Source organism: Micropterus salmoides, unplaced genomic scaffold, assembly GCF_014851395.1.
Source record: "Micropterus salmoides isolate LMB-PRFRI ecotype aquatic unplaced genomic scaffold, ASM1485139v1 Ms_hic_scaffold_8, whole genome shotgun sequence".
Lineage (NCBI taxonomy): Eukaryota > Metazoa > Chordata > Actinopteri > Centrarchiformes > Centrarchidae > Micropterus > Micropterus salmoides.
Window position 1 is genome coordinate 7,585,619 of NW_024044570.1, and position 20,062 is coordinate 7,605,680.

A 20,062-nucleotide genomic window follows, 5' to 3' on the forward strand; every position below is an offset into this window, starting at 1 on the left:
ACCAACTAAATTAATCATTTTATCATAAAAAAACACAAGTCAAAATTAATAAATACACAACATGAAATAAAATGAATTTTAATTGGACAGTAAGCTTAGACTTCTAAGTTTTCAATTAGCAATAATTCGACCTTCTTTTGTGTTGTGGTGGTTATTTATTATTAAAATGTACAATGGTAACTTCCAATTTCTGTCACTACAGAACGTAAAAGAACAGATTGCCATATTGGTACTGATTCTTAGCAAGTACAAGATGGAAACACTAGCCTCTGAGTTCCCCCTACTTTATCAATGTAGCAGGAAGTAGTTTTTATACTGCCGAATAATTTTTAGGGAGGAGGTTATAATGGATAGATGCACAGGTGTAAAAAGTATCGTACTTGGACATTGTACACCCCAATTAATGTTATGTGTTAGCCGAACATTTATCATTGATTTACTTTATCCATGACGATACTCTTCCCTCAACCTTAACTATGTTGTAATTGCCTAAACTTTTACGAATAAGGACTTCTTCCTTACAAATACTTCTGTTAAGACTGTTTACCATAGCTCATTATCTCTAGCTAGAAGTTCTTCCTTACCAATGACACTATATTTTAGGGCTGAAACGATTCATTGATTAAATCGATTAATAAAATGCATCGACGCAAATTCTTTGCATCAATGCTTCGTTTAATCCATATAACTATACAGCACACTGTTTCGCATGGACATTTATAACTGTCGCACATCGCGCTTACCTGTGTGAACACGACGTGATTATGATGGCGCTGTTTGCAAAGTGTTGGAAGAAAGAGAAAATAGCGAGGGACGAAGAAGAAAGTGTCCAACGGATGGGATTATTTCAAGCTAAAGAAAACAACCACTCTGTAATGTTACTGTCCATCCATCGTAAAACGAAATTTATGTCGCCTTGGCAACAGCACGAGGGCATGTGATCAGAAAGCACCCGGTGTAACTTTAGCATTTAACTGAAATCATGATTGATTGTTGAGTTGAAGCCAAAGTAAGCCGCAATCCTCAGCTGAAAATGTACAGTGGGCGTTTGTTGTTCTCCTTTTTGGGCCGTGAGTTGTAGCCTCACAGTCAAGAGTGGAGTAATTGGGTATCGGGGAACTGCACCTTTTAACTCACCTCCAGCTCTCTCTGTAGCTCAGACAATCCCTGCTACCTGCGTGTGCTAATCCATCCTTTCACCCAGATTCTTTGTCTTTATAATCGCTATCTTTATAATAACAAACAGCTGTTTCGTGTTCAGGATCGCTCATTTCACGTTTCACATTTCACGTGTGTTTTCTTGACAAAACGTGGTTTGGAGACCAGCGTTGGGTGACACAGCCGCTGTCAGCTCGTGTAGTGTGTGACCCCCTGTCACCAATCAGTCACATAGTGTGGATGCCACAACGACTTCAAGACTCCCGTCACATGACGGCAAGTTGTGTAGCGTGAATGGCACGGCCATCGCGCGACATTTAAAGTTGTGTAGTCTGCACGAGCCTTTAGTATAAGTTGTATAGCACTCAGGTGATGTTTGTGTTTGTAAAGCAGCTGTCTGGTTGTTGGTCTGATGTTTGCTCTATGACACACTATGAATTTCCGAAAGGACTAATAAATATCTATCCTACCTATAAACGTGCACAGCTGATCCCGCCGCCAAGCAAAAGTACTACTTAAACGACGCATCAATGAATCGTTGAAATAATCTGTAGAAGCTTTTAATACTAAAATCATCGTTAGCTGCAGCCCTACTATATTTATATGTTCTATGTACATTTTCTCATGCTTAACAAGAGGAGCATTACAAGGTAAGTAAAAAGGTTCTGTCCAGATTAACCAGAAACTATGCAGCAGCCAAATCAGAGATACACAAACAAAAAAAGGAAAAGTGCTTTTCTACATAATTCATGTCATAATCATTTTGGAAAAATAATTATATAGCTGACAGATGTCCTTATAATGCGAACAGTTTCAGTAATAACTAAAAAATGGTTCTTGTTTATACAAGCCTGGAACTGCAAATCAGATAGGAAAACAATGTGTCTGGCTTTGGTTCAGGGAATAAAAGAAGGCTTTTTTTGTGTAATTGTTGGTTCATCTTGTCTTTTCCAATTTCATCCCTGGCGCCTCTGCACTACCCTGGTTGATGGGAAGGTGTGTGTGTTCTTTATGTTTTTGAGTTTAAAGAGGGGTCCAAGCAAGCACAGCTCCAATCTTTGGAGGACAAATGGGATTACATTGTCGAGGCTGCTTCAAGACATCACAGGTGTCACTTCACTGAGGCAGGCTCCAGTTGGTGGCCTGTTTGCTGTCAGCTAATCTAAAGAGATGGATTCTCAGTGCAGGCCTTACTCCAGTACAGTTACTGTGCTTAATGGGTTTGACTCCCCATGACATTGTTTTAATCTAAAGGTCATCATGGTCTTAGCTCAAGCCAAACACTTCTCAACCCAGGCTGGTTTGCTCCTCAACCATCCTTGTATAGTGTACTTCAAAGGACATTTATTTCTGTTAGCACTTCTATAATAATTACTGGGGAAGAACATGCATTAACTTTGGCAATTTCAAGACAAGAGCACCATAATTTAGAGGTCTGGTAGAAGTGACAGACAGACAGACAGACAGACAGACAGACAAATCACCCAGAAAACTTGGTTACTTAGCTGTTTTAAAATGCAGTGGAGACTTCCCACGCTTTCTGTTCCCAAGGATGATCATCTTAAGGTTCAAAGTACCAATTGTTGTTTGTTTTTTTGAGCAAAAACAGCAAAACTCACTAATCACAATTTCCTATAACATCTACTAAAAAGGTACAGACCAAGTTCAAATCTCTGGGTCTAAAAAGTGAAGCCAATGCCTTCTGCATTAAACCTGCATTCTTTTTAACGGCCAGCAGGGGGGCAAATCTACTGTTTCCAAAAGGATGTCTGAATCCATTAGAAATAATGGAAAAATTACCTTACCTCCCACTCAGTTTATTAGCTCAGTAAACACTTTCCTAATGAGTTAATGGTCTCAATCGTTAGTTTCAAGTCCTATTTTGAGGAAAATAGATGATAAAACAGTGCTTTAGGTGGGACTACTTTGTGCTTGACAAGTAGCTACCATGGCAACCTGTTATTGAGGCTTGAGGTAACTTTGCTAATTCTTTCCATCCTAGCAAGGCTGGCTTTACCAACTGAGCACAGTGGGCAACTGCTTTCGGGCCCCAAACTCATAGGGGTCACAAAGACATTTGCTTTGTTTTCATTTGATTAATTGCAATATGTTTGCAAATTCAAACCACTAAAACATAATGAAATATACACCTGAAATAGCTGAAAATAAATAAATAAAAAATAAAAAAATAAATACTGAAACACACCAATGGACTGCTGGTGCACCCCTCTTCTCCCAGCAGTCTCCCACCACGGGAAACTCTGTACCTGCTGCTTGGTGACAGAATTCGACTGCTTCCTGCCACTTTGTGGTTTCATGTTACCTCTAAGGTGACAGGTGGCTCATCAGGTCTCAGATAAAGCTCTTACTCTTAGAGTCTGCTTGCCGACTCTAATTTATCTAAGGGATTTCTTGTGCTGCATATATTTTGTTCTTTGAGCAGCCAAGCATTAAATTGCTTTCAGTTGGGAACAGGTCGTATGCCGGGGTCGCCAAAGCTGTGGCTGGTTTCCAACGAGATGGTTTGGCAGCAAAGCCAACACTGTAATTAGGGTCACCTAGCTCTGGAGCTGTTGGTGGGCCAAAGGTTTGTCATGGTTCTATGGTGCGTTTGAAAGTCACTTAAAGGATGGTAACAGATGACTTCTTAGATTGAAAATCAACAGAACGCTAAGGTGGCACATCATAAAAGAAATGGACCTGAGACCAGCCTTATATAATATAGGCAAACAGTGAGAAATAAAGTGTAAAGACAAAGGAAGATATTGAGAGATAGTGGCAGCTAGGGCATGAGTAGTGAAAGCCCCATGTATAATGAGTTGTCAGCTTTGTGTCATCGTGCCAGAAGCTGAGTTCAGCAGCCTTTGCTGTTTGAGCTTTCAGTAAAGGCTCCTGCCTGTACAGTGTACCTCCCAAAATGTAGCCTGTGGTGTTTTCATGAGGAGGCTGCACAGCATGTGTCCATCAGCAAAAAGCTTTCCAATGTGTCCAGTGGTGGAGAGAAGAAGAAAAACTCGAGAGAGCTCTTTTCAGCTCACAGTATTCTCTTTGGCATTGCAGAGCGGAAACGCCTCAGAGAAAAGTGCAAAGAAGCAACATTTGGACAGCTGTGCAGCAGAATTTACTGATGTCTTGGGTGTGTTGTGACATGTGATTTCTTTGTGAAAACATGGGAACTTGACCACAGGGGCTAAAGGGATACTGAAACTCCTTCTAGACATCAAGTTTGCATTAGCATTTCAACAGGAATGTGTCTTTCATCTCTGTAGAAGCTCTATTGCATATAAGCTATTTTTGCTTCGAAGCTAAATCTCTGGTAGAAACATGCAGGGATAAAAGTTGCTTCATCACTGATTAATTAGATTTCATACTGTAATATGGAGCACATACTGGACTGAATATGGTTAGAAAAGCCAGTGTACTATCATAGACTGACAAGCCTTTCAGTGCAATGAAAACTACCTGTCCATTTTATGCTGAGGCATGACAATTTTCCTGTGCATTATAGTGGGCAATTTTACTCCCTTTTTAGCCTGCATATAACTGGGAAGGTTGCTCGGAAACAATTTATTTTTCATGCGTAAGGACACATTGGGGCATAAAGGAGCAGTTACCGCTACACTGGAGCAGCTTTGGTGGTTTAACTGCTTTGCTGAAATGCACATCAACAATTGTTTCATAAGATGCTGGTCTCACAAAATTGTATGAAACAAAGTACAGTGTCTTTGCATGAAAATTACAACATGAACATTTATGTGAAGGTAACATTGTTAGTGGTTTCAAAATTCCTTCTCTTTTTTCCATAGATATGATCAAGAAACCTTCCAATTTCCATCTCATTCTACTCATCTGAAGACTGCTGCTGCTCATCTCCTATTATATGTTGCATAGATTCTGTTGTCTTGTAGCGTCCTCATGTCTACGCTCAAAAGGACATTTAGGAAATGTGGGTTTATTTGATGTAGACACAACTGAGCTTGGAGGATTAACTTGACTGAACAAATCAGAATCTTGGTTATGTTGTAACCGTAGTTCTCTGAGTGAGAAAACAAACTATGGCATATGCAATTGCAATTTAAATATATTCACAATGGACAAAATTTGAAATTGCACATGATATAATACAAATGCAGCTTTATACTAAATGATTTGGCCAGTTGAACAAGCAAAGTTGCAGCTAAATACAGCCAGTATCACCTGCACACCACTCGAAAGTGATGAAAGACCCATTCCTCTGTTCCTGATGGTTGTGCTGAGGGACTGAACTTAAAAAATGTTTTTCTATCAGAAGATTCTGTTTCTACTGCAATCCGGTGTATATTTAAAGGCAATGTGTTTTCTCTAGCAGTTCTTGTTAATTATTTATCCATTCATTTTGAAAGAGACGAGCCAGTGTTGAGAATAGTGATTTGTTTCAGCTTTGTTTTCCTAAAATATTTGAGAAATTAAATTATGACAAAAAAGCAGTCTCACGGCTTATCTTACAAAAACAGTATATGTGGTGTTGGGTGGTAAATATGTGCTTAAAGCGTCCGATCCTGAGTGGCTTGCTAAAATTAAGCAGCATCGAGGGAGTAGCTATTTATTTTGCTTTCATACTCACACATCTACACACCCACGCACATATGTCCTTGTAATACACGGTGACAGTAATGGAGAATTTAATTGTCTGGGGAAACAGATAAACAAAAGAGATTACTTTGCACGACTGGCATGTTTATAAAGGTAGTGAAAGTGTTACCTCCGGCTCCCAGAACTAGCGATCTTCAATATTCTTATGGACTATATGGAAAATTTTATGATGAAACACTATGAAGTCTGCTGACCAAATCTTCACCTCTTCATTCTCTATTGTTAATGCTCTAAAAAAACATCTATAAATGTCCATCTGTTGATATGTCTCCTGTTAAAATATAAACGTGGTTTTTGGCTTGAGTTCATCATTGTAGACCTTTTGATTTAAAAATTAATGCTGGTAGGGATGCACATCTGATAAATAATGTTGTATGTGGTTCTCGCATTGTGTAACATGAAGACTTCATAGCCTCTCTTCAGATAGGGCTCTCATACTGCAACAACAACTTGTCTTTGTAAAGCGAGAAACTGACGCTAACCTGCCTGTAAGTTTCAGTGGATTTATCATAAAGGCTTGAATACGTGTGCACTCCAAGTGCAGGAAGGCCTAGCTTAATGAGAAACGAGTGAGAGAAAAACTCAAAGCGGGTCAGAGTGTTTGTTGCCTTTTCTAAGAAGTAAGCTACAGATGGAGTGGATGTGCTAGGAGACAATTCAGCAAAACAGTGTCTGCAAACAGCAATTTTTGCGTCTTTCTCTGATACTTTAAAATGCTTCCACACTGCCGACATGTCAACGTAATTGTTCGGTAAAATTTATTCCGTCTTTTTACTTATTAGGCTGAACACCGAAAGTGCTTTTTTTGCTATTTTCGGCCAATTAATTTTGGTGACCGAACATTCAGTGCATCCCTAAATGCTGGATAGAGGAAGTATTGATTTGTGTTTGCAAGTGAATTTTCTTTCATTGATTGAAGTCTGGAACACAAATGTGACGACCCTGGGATTTCTTTAGATGCAAAGTAATGTCAATACTGTTTGGAGAAATGTTTTAAAGAACTTCTACTACAATTTTTAGCACAGACTGTCTCATATAAAGAAGGTCCTGGTGGGCCTGTTCCCCCTCTTCCCCCACAGTTTACCAGCACTGGTCACATTTAGGTTCAATGCCGCAGACGTTAGATATGTTATTTATCTCCTCCATATTTAAATAGGAGTTGCCCTGGGATGCAGATGGTACATTAGCTGTAATAAACCAGAGCTGACATCAGTGGTTTTGTGAGGGAATACAGAACTGAGCAGAAAAGGCCTCTCTGTTTTACGCCCTACATTGTTGGAGGGTCGAACGATGTCTGATGAGCACAGAGTGTGTGTTTGCTCACCTCGTACAAACAGATCCCTTTAATAACTCTGGACAGGTTCTCATTGCCCCCAGTGAAGCATCATATATTGATGTGGAGAGAACAAAAATTACTGTAAGCTCTGACCCCTTTGTTCGCAGCGCCAGCATTAAAGTTGCTGAGTTAAGGCTTCACATTGAGCTATGTTTTATTGTAACACTCAGCAGAAATGATTCAAGTGTGTACACACACACTGACTGTACACCATCACACATGCATGCATCCTCCCATACAGCTGCACATGCGCTACAACAGGTCTAATTAAGATTTCTGTCAAGTTCTGGAGAATCACAAGCGGACGTGTTGGTCATCAGAAAGTTGTAGGAGCAAAATTAATTAAAGATTCTTTACTTTCCAAGTTCTACAACTGATCTCACTAATCCTGTGAGATTACTCAGACCAAAAAAACAGTCAGCTTCTGTATATTTGACAGTCACGCCAAGATGGAAATATTATCGCAGCCAGTTCTTGAAAACTACATCTGGCAACAACCATTTATTACCTAAGGTTACTTCTGCAATCTGTAATATTTTCGACTGCTTACTCTACAGCTGGGGGTTTCTTGCTGTCTGTGATGTCTACGTATGTTTCATGTTCTCCATTCACTGTTTGGAAAGAGACATGGGACTGGTGGCAGCTGTCTGATAGCCTCTATGCCCCAACGGTCTATGGCTAATGTTGATAATTAAGGGGAGTAAATTGACATGTAAGTCTCAGCTATGCAGTAGGTGCTGATTTGAACCCTGCTGAGTAACAGGGCACCTTGGAGGTGAACACAACTAGGTTTTTTGAAAGTTGGAGGGCGGTGGGTGGGTTGAAACGATTTCTCATTTCAACTGGGTGCTTTCATAAAGCCAAACTTGGTTGTGCATGGAGAAAATAATCATGGAGTGCAGCATATGAAATCATTGCCTGATGAGTAAAAAATAAACATGTCTAAGCTCATTGCTTGTGATGCAATAAAGCAGAGACAAACTCCAGGTTCTCAGACTGCGGGGCTCTCTCTATATAGACAAATGCTGTTGTTAAAGGAGAAGAGATCTTAACAAGTTAAAAGAACCTCCCAAGAGATTGACCAGGAGGGAGAAGAAGGGCTGATGGGATGGAAAACATTGGATCACTGCAGTGTGTTCATTGAGAAGAATGAATGAATAAATTGAAAGCGATGGCATTGCTGGCGATCTTCAAGGCAATGAGACATTATTGATTTCTAAGGAGAAAACGCATTCTTAATGTGTCCAGGGATCTAGGCTTTCTTTCTCTATCTTTTTTCTATACTGACTTGGTTTCTACAGGTTTTAGCCACCAAAAATGACTCAGGAGCGAAGTGATATACAGCAAAAGCCCACCACAGCTTAGGCATGCCGGTCTAGCTTTTTGGAACAGTGAGCACTCATCTCAATGGACAGTAAAGGTATGCCTCAACCATCTGTTCCCTTTTGACACAATGCAGTGAATCAGCACTTTAGTTTTTGAAGGAGTGCATCCTGAAAGCCTTTTATCTGCGAGGATGGAGGCAGAGAATTGCTGCAAAGATGATAATCTGTGTCGATATTTAGAGGAAGAGAGCGATGCATTCTGTTATTGCTCCTGAGCCCATTTTCACACAAATTCTGTGAGGCAAACAAGCTGTCCTAACCTTTTTTTTTGAAAAGAAGTGTTTACAGCATGATGGTTCATTGGCATATGGGTACCACTTGCAAGATATTAGAAGTAAGCATCAGTATTTGGAAGTGTTCGGCAGTTTTTCCAGTGAATATTTGATTGAATGAATGAATATCTGGTTTTGACATTTTCGCACACCTCGTGTTTCCACACCTCTGTGTTTTGTATGTGTTACTGAATGGCTGGGCTATATGAAGCTGAGGTTGTCGTTTTAAGACACTGTGCCTTGGCACTGAGCAATAGTAGTGCAAAGTTATCAGCTCTTTTCATTTCTGGGCTGACACTCTGGGTGAAAGATTCAGGGGTGAGGTGGGGACCCGTGGATTAAAGATCATATCAAAGCCGGCGAATAGTGATTCAGGAATGATGGCAGAGATAGCAAATGAAGCCTGAGTTTGTGGAAATATGGAGTGCAGCCCAAAGTTTATCATATAGAGTACAGAGGATTGCAATCAAGGGGATGGTGTAGTATAGTTGTGTACCAGGGACTTGGCAAATGTTTGACTTTTATGTTCAAGGACACAAAATAGACGATTCTAAGTAAGTTCATGGTCTGCCAAAGCACCCATTGGTACACATTGGTATGTATAGCCCTAAGATCATGCCAGAACAGCACCTAAGTGAACCAGAGGGGCAACCATATTCAGGGTGTGCTCCAGGATCTTGGGCTGAAACAAAGACCATTTGGAGGCACTCAGACAGACCAGAGAGGCACTTGGTGGCCACTTGTGCCACTTAGGCTGTGTTCAAACTGACTTTAGCCCTGCATGAAAAAACGCAGCCCTCCCATTCATTTGAATGGAGCCAGCCAACACAAGGTCATCTGGCAAAAAAAGTTGAACCAGGCTCAGTTTTTGATGCAACGTCACATAATCTGGCTAGGGGCTACATTGGCCAATTAAATACATGCAAGTGTACATTCTTGCTAGATTACTTTGTAACGTGAATGGTGTATTTCTGCTGTTTACCTAGTGGTCACAATGAAATATAAAGTAGTTACAAACATACAATTGTGTAGTGTTTTGTGTCTGATAATCCTACAAGCACATTAATCTGTTACTCCAACTGGACTTTGTGCTGCCACCAACACAGCCACCTGCATTGTTTTAATGCAGGGTTATTTTTCGGTCTGACCTCTCACCAGGTTCCCCACCTAAGCACAGGATTGGTCAATTAGGGTACAAACATGTCCTGTGGTGGCTTAGAGCATCCCAACAAAAAGTGGTTGCTAAGCTTTGGTTTGTTTGTGAAAAGGGTCATAAAAATATTTTTATATATATATATATTTCATATTTTAACATGTGTTGACCATGGACAATTCAGCCTAACAATACATAAAGTAAATTTACCTCAGTTTTAATGCCATCATGGAAGAAATCCTTTTGCATGTTGTGTTTTGGAAGGTGGGGAAATTTGTCTCCCTTGAATAGCTGTATATCCAAGAATCGCTTAGCAAAGAGAAGATTAAGTGCACACATTAATCCAGGAGTCAGAGCAATCTTGTAATCCACTCAGTATGCTAATTGCCTGTTCTTTCTTCAGCAAAGGGGTTTACAGGCCATTAAATGGCACTGAGCAGTTGACAAAGGATAGCCAACATGCTCCCCCACCCACTCTCCCTCTATTTCTTACTTGGACAGGCTGTTGCACTCCCACACAATGCTCCTCCAAAGGAATATGCAAAAGTGTGACACTGTGATTCCAAAGCAGTTATTTGTTTTGCAGTATTAGAAGTAGCAAACTGTGCTTGTTTTCCAAGAAGACCTGACAGTGACAAAAGTGAAAAAATATTTTCACTCTGAAGGGGATTCCTTGGACATTTTCCCCCAGCATACCAAAGTTTTCTTGTAACATTTGTCCATATCTGACAGTGGTACAAGTAAATAATGAAAGAGAGATGAGTGCTATTGTCTCCATCGCAGTCCCAGTCGTGCACAACCCTCCCTTCTCCCACTTTGCTCATAAACAAGGACGGCACCAAGGTAAAGTGCAATTCTTAGCCCACTACTGCCTGCGTAGTCCCCCAAGTGGCCTTGGCAGCCACAACATGATGGATGTTGTTTCAGATTGGGTTTCTCGCTACACTGATAAAGTAGCCTTGTCAAAACACATTCACTAACAATGTAAGCAGATAAAGATAGTTGCAGATAATTAGAAGATTTGCGCTTTGCGTCATTTGTGGTGCCAACTGCCAAGGAACGGGGCTGTGACGGATGACTCAAACAACAGAATTTGGCATGAAGCCTGACTGCAAATGTAGCTGGTAATGACCAGAGTGTGTTTTTCAGATGCAGCTAATGAGCACGGCCATTAGACATAAATGACATTTTAAAAACGTGGGGAGTAAGGAAATGAAGAAGTACCCCAGATAGACTGCCTGTAGGCAGCAAAATATGGGAAGAGCATCTGGAGGATGCGGTACTAAGTTCACATGGATGACCTCCACCCAGTGTTAAGGGTGTCTGTTGAGGACGGAGGCTCATTATATTGGAACTGTCAGAACTATTCGCCTCAATATCCACATGGCATCTCAGGGCTCTGTACAATTGGCACTTATCCTCTGTGTTTGACAGATAATCTTTTTATGGGTATATAATTTTAATTTTCTGGGGAGCCCATTTGCAAGGAGTATTTGCGACTTTGGAAGCTGCTGTAGACAGAGACTGAGGCGATGAAAGAGACAACAGCTTTGACATTGTAGCTTATAGTTTGTGGGGATATGTTGACTCAGTCTTAACCTACATGCTGTATCTAGATAACAGAACAGAGAATGGAAATATTGAAAAATAGAAGTACCAGATGGATTTGTTTTCTACTGTTTAAACAGTAGCTCTCAAACATACCACGAAATCCCAAGAATCTGGAGGCTTATGTTGCAACCAATCACTACGCACCATGATTGATTAGTCATCTAGCTGAATGTGTGTAGATCAGGATGATTTCAGCTGCTGTAGTGTTTGGTTAGACGTGTGTGTGTGTGTGTGTGTGTGTGTGTGTGTGTGTATACACAAAAAAGAATATTTTTAAGGTGTTTGCATTGTGGCTTAAAAAATTTTAACCAACTGAAGCAAATTATAAATTTCAGATGTTAATAGCTACTGCCTAATATTTTAGCTAGTTTTTTTCCCCTCATTTCAGCCTTGTTATAGTGGGTAAGAGTGGTGGTTGTGTTGGCGTAGTGATCAATCAATTACAAAAATCTAGTGAGCATGAAGAATAGGGAACATTAAGATGTGAGAATAATGGTTTGCTTTGGAACACTTTTTTGTGAGTGGGTGTTTCTGTTTGTTTGTTTTGTTCTGTTCAACCCTGGTTAAAGGATGTTTTCCTGGAGTTGTTGTATTGTATGCCATAGTGCTATGACCTTCATGTATTCTCTTGGTATCTCTGAAGGTATTATGAGGTGATAGCTTCCCGTTGCTCTGAATATGAGGGGGAGGGGGCATGATAAAATGCAGATGAGATGTTAAGGTAAGGCTGTATGTGGGTGGTGTCTCAGGTTGAGAATTTTCCTGGTAGCTATGCAGGTCACAGTGGAAAACGGCCTGCCATGAATAAGCTCCTACTAACATAATGTTAGCAGTGAAATCCTTTTCTGCACGTTACAGAAGAGAAGTACAGTATTTATCCCATTGAAACATGGTTGACCCACCTAACAACAATTACTCTTTCTTCTTGGTATATTTATCCCCAACTTCCTTACTTAGATCTGGGAATGCAGTGACATTGCTAAAAATCCGACCAAAAGGTCAAGCAGACTCACATGAAGAGACAACAAAGGCAAGATATTACAGTTACACCCCATTTTTGACCCACCATTCTGCAATGTGGTAAGCAAAATGCTGTCATAAGTGGTGGCCAAAGCTACTAGGTTGTAAAACCAACTAACAAAGACTTTTCTACTGGCTAAAGGTTGAAGTTGTTTCACAGAGGAAGCTTTTTCTGAAGATTTCATAGTTGCATCCTTTACAAAAGCTCCACTTATGATCGCATGCTTATTGAAATATTGTTGCACCACACATAAGATTATTTGCTTGAAAAGGCAAATGTAACAGCTTTTCAGCCATAGGAAGTAACAAGAAACGATCCAGTAAAGAGCTTTTTGAGGGGCATTAGAGGTTTTTAGTTAAAACTGCACTTGGCAACTTAGCACATTGGCTCCATCTCCAAGGCAGCAGGAGGTAATTGCTTGAAGGTTGAACTTCTATGTCCAGAAGTTATGTAATGTGATTTTAATAAACTTCATATAGATGCTCATGTCTGTGTTTACTCTATACCAGAGGATGTAGAAGCGAAGAAAAAAGGCAAAAGATCTGAAGATTGATGAGAATTTTTCTGTAAAACTCTCCCGTTGTGTAACCTTAAAATCTACTAATGCAGATAAACTTAACACTTAAAAATAATGTTTTGTGCTACTAATATAGGATATAAGCAGAAAGAATAACTTATGGATGATTCAGCTGACTGGATTCCCCCCACGTTTGTCCACTCCAAAGCTCCCTTCTTAAACAGGACCACAAAAACCAACTGAGTGAGGCGCACCTCGCAAAATGAGGTCACACATCCTTTGATCCCTCCATTCTTCATCTCGGAGGCAAGTGGCATATAAGAGGATCTATCTTTGTGAACGGTTTTGAGCCCCCAAAATTACAAACAAACTAAAGGCGGGGGATCGATAGAGTGTGTCTCACAGAATGATGAACTGGCACTTCAGAGGAGGAAAATCAATGTCGCGCTCCTTTTCTCTCCCTCTCCTCTCTCCATCTTTCTCTTTGGGTCCTAATCTCTCTTCACAGCCCTTATACTGCAGTGTTTAAGTGTGTCTGCGTGTTCATGTGTGTGTTGCTCGAAGCATGGTCTCACACAGTGATTTAATGGTCCTTTGTTTCTTATTCCTTTTTAGCCTGGAAGACCCCTGCCACTTTGATGTGTGAGCAAACCCACCAATAATGGCCCATAGGATATGCAGTGGAAGTAAGTGCTTCTGGTCAGATTTACCGCTTTAGTGGCCCTTCTCCTTCCACTGCCAAAGTAAACCTCAGCTCATCTGATGCGTACATATTGATCAGTACAACATTCTTTAAATCATAACATAGCTCTTAACATGAAGCGGCCAAAATAAAACTATCTATCTATTTATTGCAACATGCCTCAGACAGTCAACTGCATCATGTTGGCTTGCATTTTATAGCTCCAGTATGTACAAAATGTGTTGGAGGTGAAAAGAACATCCAGGGTACACCTCTGAAGGGGATAGTTGGACTTTGTACTGTGTCGATCCTTGAGGACCACGTTCAAAAAAGTTTAGTGTTTGTTGACATTGCTGCAAAAATCCTTTTGTAATAAGTAATTAGTTCGAAGAAGTAAAAAGACAAATCTAAAATAGTTTTTTGTTGCACCAATATGCTGCTTGAAATGATAAAAAAAGGTGCCATATTTGCTTTGTGATTGCTTCTCCCTGGAGAAATGGAGTTTTCTGATTACTGGAGTATTATTATCTCAGTAGTCCACTGAGCAGAGGCAGGTTGTGGCATGGACCGGTTTACATTGTGTGTGTTTATCTTAAGCCTGTTCACACTACACGATTTTTAGCCTGATTTGCTGCTCGGCGAGTCAGTAAATCAGTGGTCAATTGGCAGTCGGCAGTCGTTATGTGTGAACTACACAATGGCATATTACAACGGCTCCTCGACACATTTCTGACACATCGCTGACGTCTGCCAGATATCTAACCTGCCAAATATCTGGCAGAGTCGGCGGACTCGACATCCACATGCAGCCAATGAGACCAGGCAGCTGACAGAACAGGCAACTACTTTTTCACCGCAAAACAGTTTTTACTCACCTCCAGCTCTCTCTGTAGCTCAGACGATCCCTGCTACCTGCAAGTGCTAATCCATTCTTTCCCCCCCCGATTTTTTGTCTTTATAATTGGTTTCTTTATAATAACAAACAACAGCTGTTTTGTGTGTAGGTTTGCGCCATTTCCCGTTTCACTTGTGTTTTCTTGACAAAACGTGGTTTGGAGACCAGCTTCGGGTGACACACCCACTGTCAGCTCGTGTAGTGTGTGACCCCCTGTCACCGATCAGTCACGTAGTGGCTTCAAGACTCCCATCACAAGAGGCAAGTTGTGTAGTGTGAACGGCACGGCCATCGCCCGACGCTGAAAATCGTGTAGTCTGCATGAGCCTTTAGCTGAACTGGAAACTAACACAAGCTCCCAGTCAAATGTGGTAGTTTTTCTGTGATGGGTAATCTTGTCTAAGTGTACCAGCAGAATTGGCAAGTACTGTTTGGCAAGCTTCTACAAAGCTGTCCAGAAAAACTTTTAAGAATAGGTGATGACTAGTGGCAAAGCTCAAGGGATAGTAATATTGGTCTGTTGGTATGTCAGTCCACCATTTTGATCCAGACTGAAATATCTCTACAACTACTGAATGGATTGCTATGAATGAATTCGGGACAGATACCCATGGTCCCAAAAGGATGAAGCCAACTGACTTTGTTGGCTTTGGTTTCCTCAAGCACTGCAGTGTATCCCAAAAGTGTGCTAGACATGATTCTCTCTCGCTACACAGAGAATACACAGCAAGTCTATTTTCGACTGAAGCCGCGTCAAGCAGCACATAGCAGATGAATCGGGCGGACAGACATGGAACGGCATAGAAAATCCAGTCAATTTTCAAAATGCAACACCCTGTGGAGACTCCCGATCGTAACTCAACAATTCACAAAATTAAAACAGACCATAAAAGAAACAATTTAACAATGTAGAATGCTAACTACGGTGGAAGGAGGAAAAAATCAAGGACTAATTATCAGAAAAACAAAATCAGGAGAGCAAAACACTCTGATTCTGAAATGCTCCCTGTGGGGTATGAAGCCGTGCAGTGGACAGGAAAAAACGGGTCACAGAGAGCTTTTCCCGGTAGTAGAAGCTCAAAAATGACAATTAACAACAAGACAACAATGTGGGGCAGGCTAAATGCTCCATTCCTGAAACGCTTCCAGTGTGAGGACTGAACAAAACATTTAATTTGGTGATTCCACTTTCTTATCTATTGCAACCTGCAGATCACTATCTCACTTATCCAGGGAAATATCTTAGCATATCTCAGATGGATTGGCAAATGTTGTACATTCAAGATTTTTCCTTCCTACTTTGGCGATCTCTTGACTTTTCCTCTGGCACCACCAGGAGAATGAATTTATGGTTTTGAGTGAAATTTCTCAACAACTACTTAATTTGGTACAGAGGTAGTTTAAATGAAGTGAATCATTTTTTTTGCCTGCGTGTAAAGGGGTTGTAAAAATGATACCTGTTACCTCTGATGGCCAGTATGTCTAATCCAGATGTGAAGACTCCTGACTCTTGTTTAAGGCCTCTTGCCTTCTAATTCTGAACTGTACACACAGCAACAACACACGGAGTCCCGCTAAGACCATAAAACAACCGGCTCCTAGCACAAAACAGACTCCAACACAAACTCCACATAAGGATACAAACCAACAAAGTTTGTGCTGGAGCTCGTCAGGCAAAATGAGAATCATATTGACTTCAGGTGAAAACACAGTAAACATCAGAAAGGCTTGAGTCACGGAGAGACCTCCACTATTTCTTGGAAGCGACAAAACAGACAGAGTTGGCTTTCATCCCATTGGACAGGTAAACTAACTTTACTCCAAACCATGCGAAATATGTTGTGATTTTGTGTTTTAATTCAAGCTCTGTGTGTCCGATTATGCTAGCTCATGAGTTTGAGCACGCGTACGAGCAAAACTTTTGCTAAGCTAAGGTGTTATCATTGTAAGCGTGTTAGCGTTCTGACGTAAGCATTTAACTTGAAGCACTGCTGTGCTTAAGTACAGCCTCGTTTAGATGCCATGGTAGAGTCCTAATCTTATTTGTCCTTCTTACCACTGCACCAAATCCGCAGTTTTCCTACCTGGTGTTCGCTCTCCAACTGTTCATGCATAGTGTAATTTGCATGAGTGGGTGTGTTCTGAGTTTGAATGTAGTTTGTTTGTGTGTCTGTCGGTCTGTCCTGGGTGTTACCTGCTAGTGTGGTGTGGGTGAGCTCTCAGACATCCCCTGTTGGAGCTGGAAGGCAGTGCTGTCAGCTGTATAGAGCTATTCCTGTCAGACCTGCCTTGTGAAATTTAGGGCTCAGAGATGAAGCCTGAGACAGGTATCCATGGAGTTGAGGGGGGTGGGCTAGAGTGGGGTGATCTATCTATTCATCAGTCTATCTATCAATTGGTATATCTATCTACCTATCTATCTACCTACCTACCTACCTACCTACCTCATCTATCTACAGAATCTGTTTATCTCTGTTTCTTTGTCTTTGTCTGTCTCTAGGGGTGCAGCCAGGAAGCTGCTGTGTGTCAGTATTGAAATATTCATAGTACGTGCAGGGAGTTTGACAAGCCGCTCTGACACCTCTAAAATCTCCACCCTCATTTTCTTTCCCTCTCTGGCTCCAGCACGTTACCTCTCAGTCTGCCATTCAGCACCGTACTGTATGCTCAGTACAGTCATTATAAAAAGCACACAGCTTTTAGGCTACATTTCAACAAAAGAAATGCATATCGATGTGAACCTTTCATGTCATTTCATTTAAGCTTTTATTACCATTCTGTTGAAGACTTTCATGCTAAAACCTGTGCTTTACAATAAGATCCTTCTCATCCTGTTATAATGGGAACACTCACAAAATTTTTAATTAAACCTTGGGTGCTGTACATGACTTCTTACATTTCCTCAGAACTTAGTTGGACTTAAAGCAACATTATGTAATATTTTATCTTAAAATAACAATTTTAAAATAATTTTGTTGGATAAGCGCTCGCACGTGTAGAGCGTCGGAGTGTGAGGTGGTCTCACAGTATATTCCGCAGCTCTGCCGGTGCGACTCTGAATTGCCACAGTTTTCAAACGCTGCACGGAGGACTTAAATGTCACTGTCTGTGTCCCGAATGTTGTGCTACAGAGCACCCAGTATCTATATGTAAGCTCTCACCACGATAAGTGTGGAACACATTGTGAAAGATTTAAATTGCACAATGAGTGTCAGACAGAGTTTACTTCCTGTTGCCAATAGGTGGCAGTACCACTATAATTGAATACTGGCATGTAGATGTGTTTGGGGAGGGACCATTATCAAGCATGTAAAGTTTGGTGCAGATATGAGCATGTACACTGATCGATTTTGGACACCACACCATCGGCACGCCATTCCATGAAAACTCACTGTTTGTAAAACGTTTAATCGTCAGTGGGATGACACTAGACAGCAAAAATCTGAAGTCGGTCTGACTAATTCTCTAGGAGGAGTTTGTTTAAGTAGTGAGTGTGTAAATCATCCAAAAATGACCATTAAATCCAAAATGCCTGACTATGTGTTGGGTTTAGGCAATGGCTCCAAGAGATGACACATGTGCCACAAAAATTTCGTACATGTAGGTAAAATGTGCAGCAGGGACAGCTTCGTTGAAGGTCACTTCCTGTTGCCAGCAGGTGGTGCTATGACTATAGATGGATATTGTGTATCATATATATACATCCCACACCTGAACACATATACAGGATATATACATATCCTGTACATGTGTTCAGGGCAGGACTCTTATCAAACATGTAAAATTTGGTACAGATTTTATCATGTACAGTCAAGTTACAGCTAGGGCTGCAACTAACGACTATTTTGATAGTTGATTAATCTATCGATTATTGAAACAAATAATCGACGCAGTGCTGTGCTGCACTCATCTCAGCAGCTGATCTGCTGCCTAGTGACGGAGCAGTTTACACGTCGGTAGTGCAACACACCGGGACAAACTGACACTATATACAAAGAAAGGAATAACTTCATGTGTCACATCTGCCGAATTTATAAGAGTGGACCAATAATTAGACAGCGTTTCACAAAGCCAACAACTCACAAAATTTGCTCTTACTATACATTTAAAATTTAGTGCAGATGTACAAATTGGATTTAATTGGTGCTATACTGTAAAGTACAAATTGCGTGAATCGGCAAAAATGACCATTAAATCCAAAATGTCCGACTTCCTGTTGGGTGTCAGGAATCGCTCCAAGAGGCTTTTTTGTACATTTGTACATAATAATAACAATAATCCTTATTTGTAGAGCACTTTTCAAAAACAAGTTACAAAGTGCTTTAACAAGTGTAAAGAATAATACAAAAAAAACAACAAAAAAAAAAAAAACAAGATAAGAGCATGAAAAATTAATATAAAATTAGTAAAATACAATAAAATAAAAGGGATAAAATAAAGTCAAATAAGATCGGGAAAGGCTCTCCTATAAAAGTATGTTTTAAGAAGGGACTTAAAAGAGTTCACTGACTCAGCCGACCTGATTTCCTCGGGCAGGCTGTTCCAGAGCCTCGGGGCCCTGACAGCAAACGCTCTGTCCCTTTAGTTTTCAGTCGAGACTCTGGAACAGACAACAGACCTCTGCCCGAGGATCTCAAGGTACGTGCTGGTGAGTATGGACTAAAAGGTCAGAAATATAACAAGGCGAGAGGCCATGAAGAGCTTTAAAAGTGATCAACAGAATTTTAAAGTCAATTCTAAAACATACTGGGAGCCAGTGTAATGAAGCTAAAATAGGAGTAATGTGGTCATATTTCTTTGTTCTGGTTAAAAGCCTGGCAGCTGAGTTCTGGACAGTCTGGAGTCGATCAATAGATTTTTGGGTTAAACAGGTGAAAAGGCTGTTGCAATAATCCAGGCGTGATGAGATGAAGGCGTGTAAAATGGTCTCGGTGTCCTTAAAAGTTAACATAGATTGAATTTTTGCTATATTTCCAAGTTGATAAAAACATGATTGAACAAGCTTTGTGGTGTGCTGCTCGAAATTTAAATTACTATCAAACCAAACACCAAGGTTCTTTGCCACAGGCTTAATGTGGTTTACTAGGGAACCAGCAGATGGCAGTATTTGTTTTGCCATCTGCTGGGACCCGATGACCAGGATTTCTGTTTTGTCTGAGTTCAGCTGGAGGAAATTATTTGACATCCATTTTTTAACTTCACAAAGGCAGTTGTTAAGTGAACTCAGCATTCCAGGGTCTGTGGATCTGACGGGCAAGTATATTTGTGTGTCATCAGCATAAATATGAAAAGAAATGCCATGTTTATGGATAATATGTCCAAGGGGAAGCAGATACAAGGAAAACAAAATGGGTCCTAAGACCGACCCCTGAGGCACACCATATTTAACTGGACAGAATG

The 20,062-nt window shown here is 40.6% G+C and overlaps 1 long non-coding RNA gene across 1 annotated transcript in view; it reads left to right on the plus strand.

Moving 5' to 3' along the window:
* LOC119894449 overlaps positions 1–20,062 on the plus strand; it is a 58,919-nt gene that overhangs the window by 30,273 nt on the left and 8,584 nt on the right. Inside the window, exon 4 of the long non-coding RNA XR_005442928.1 lies at positions 13,701–13,771. This is a non-coding gene — a long non-coding RNA (uncharacterized LOC119894449). The remainder of the gene's footprint in view (positions 1–13,700; positions 13,772–20,062) is intronic.